The sequence below is a fragment of the Myotis lucifugus genome, unplaced genomic scaffold (assembly GCF_000147115.1).
Source record: "Myotis lucifugus unplaced genomic scaffold, Myoluc2.0 scaffold_276, whole genome shotgun sequence".
Taxonomy (NCBI): domain Eukaryota; kingdom Metazoa; phylum Chordata; class Mammalia; order Chiroptera; family Vespertilionidae; genus Myotis; species Myotis lucifugus.
The window spans coordinates 826,369-828,800 of NW_005871324.1; positions in this window are offsets into that span (position 1 = coordinate 826,369).

Below are 2,432 nucleotides of genomic sequence, written 5' to 3' on the forward strand. Positions count from 1 at the left end.
CGCCCTCCCGCTGGCCGCGCGACCTACTGTGTGGCATCTCCTCCGTTCCTGGGCCACCCGGTCTGGTGGGGCGACCGGGACGACGCGTGAAGGCTGCCTGAAAGTGCATCTCAGGTGGCCGGACTGCACGTGCAGAGGCAGGGAGAGTGCACAGAAGGGGCTGTGCTTGAGCCCAGTGAGGGGGGGGGGGGGGGGAGGTGAGGAGCTTGGAGGCCATCGGGAGGAAGGCTGGAAGCCACCGAGGGCCTGAGCGGGGGCAGGAGCCTCCCGGGGTGGGTATGGGAAGGGCCCCTGTGACCCTTGGGGAAGAGTGGGACCCAGGGGAAAGAAGGGGGCAGTGCAGAGGAGGGGGCGATCCTCTCCAGCCTGCACTAGCGGGGGGCCTGGGAGGGAGTTCTGGGACAGGACACAGGCCCCTAGTGGACCATACAGGCAACTGTTACAATCTTTTTTGCATTGGGCAGCTTGTGGGCAAGAGACAGACAGCACCCCGCAAAAGCTTGGGGTCCCACGCTGGCTGGTGTGGCTAAGGTGGTGGGAGTGTCCTGCGCAGGAAGGGTCTTGGTTTCGATTCCTGGTCAGGTATATACGCAAGTTTCGGGGTTCCATCCTCGGTCAGAGGGCATACAGGAGGCAACCCATGGGTGATTTCTCTCACACATTGATAATCCTCTCTCTCTCTCTCTCTCTCTCTCTCTCTCTCTCTCTCTCTCTCCTCTCAAATAATCAATAAAAAAAGACATATCCTCAGGTGAGGATTTAAAAACAAAAAAACTTGGGGTTCCCTCCTGCCCCGTCCCTGGCAAGGACTTGTGCCTTTGAGTGCAGGTGTCTGGGCCTGCAGGAAGCAGGAGGACGCCAAGCCGGCTTAGCACACAGTAGCCCTGGAGTAGCCTGGAGAAGGTTCCAGCCCCAGCAAGTCTGCTTCCAGGCCCAAGGCTTTGGGGGGTCCAGACACCTGAGCCCCTGGGAAGGGAGGGAACAGCCCAGCCAGGCACCCAGTGTCCAGGTGAGGTCCCACCTTTTCTGGGATCTGTGGTCCAGCAGGAAGGAGGTGGGCAGGGCTGAGCTAGAGGTGAAGCCAGGACCTGGGGAGACCAGGGTGGGTGCAGGCAGTGCAGGTGGTGGCCACACTTTGCAAACCTGCCTTGGTGATGAGTGGGGGAAAGAGCATGGGTGTGCCCAGGCGGCCTTCGGGTGCCACTGCCTCCTGGACTGTAAGGAGTGCCACTAGGGCAGGTAAGATCAGGTGCCAGGCAGTAGGTGGTCCTTCCCCAACCTTTTCCCAGGGTCCTTGCTGGGATCTGGGCGAGACCTAGTAGGCTTCAGCTGCACCTCAAGTTAGACTGTAGGAGGAACTTCCAGGGAAAGCAAATGGGCTGACTGTGGCCTTGGCTGCAGGAATCTCTTGGTTGACCTGGTGACCCCTCCCCCGGCTCTGTGACTTGCAAGGTGATCTGTTGGCTTCTTGGGTCCCTGCCCATCTTGGAACTAAGGTGGGAGGGGGATGGGAGGCCACCCAGATGCTCCTTCCTACCTGCTGCTTGACTTTGGCGAGCCCTTGGCTCCTCCGTTTATCCATCTGCTCTTGGGCATGACCTCAGTGTCGTGGGCCTGGTGGGCATTTGTGAAGAGTGAAGGTGGGGGTGGGAGCTCATGGCTGCCGAGCACAGTCTGTGGCAGGACTGTGTGCCCGGGCTTGCCGCCCACTTCTGTTCACCATGGAGCTGGGTTTCCCTGGGGACCAGTGGACTGGCCCAGCCCCCCCACCCCCAGCCCCTCCTGGCAGCAGCTCCCACTGGGAGGAGGGGTAGAGGCTGGGCTGCCTCCTGGACCCCTTGCCTGGCTTCCAGGGCCTGGCAGCCTGGGTCTACTTCTGGGCTGGGCGCAAGAAGCAGTGGCTGCCCTTAAAGGAGGTGGGTATCCAGAGCCTGGCATCGAGGGGGGTGCAGGGATCAGGGAGCACTGACTGTCATCCCCTTGTGGGAAGAGGACCAGGAAGGCTCTCGTCTGCCCAAGGGGATCTCGTGTTTGACCCCAGCCATGGTGGCCTCCCTAGAGAAAGGAGGGTTGCAGGGCTCCCAGGCTGCCAGATTTTGAGGGGGCAGCAGAAACAGGGGAGTTCCTGGACAAGGCCGCTGTGGGGCTGGACTTACAAGCCTGGCAGACTCCTCTGGCAGCGGGCACAGCCCAGGCAAAGGTGGGAGTGGGGAGTGAGGGTGCTGAGCCTGGAGGGCCTCACAGGGGAGGTGCCCTCCAGGGCCCCATTGTTCCTCTGGGGTCTGGCTCCCCTATTTGAAACATTTCCCAGCTCCAATGTGGGCCTCTTCTAGGAGCCCCTCCCCACAGAGTCTATCTCTCTGCGTCTCTACTCACATCCCCATCTAAGCCCCGATCCCTACAGATGCTCCTCTCTCTACCCCTACAGGTCC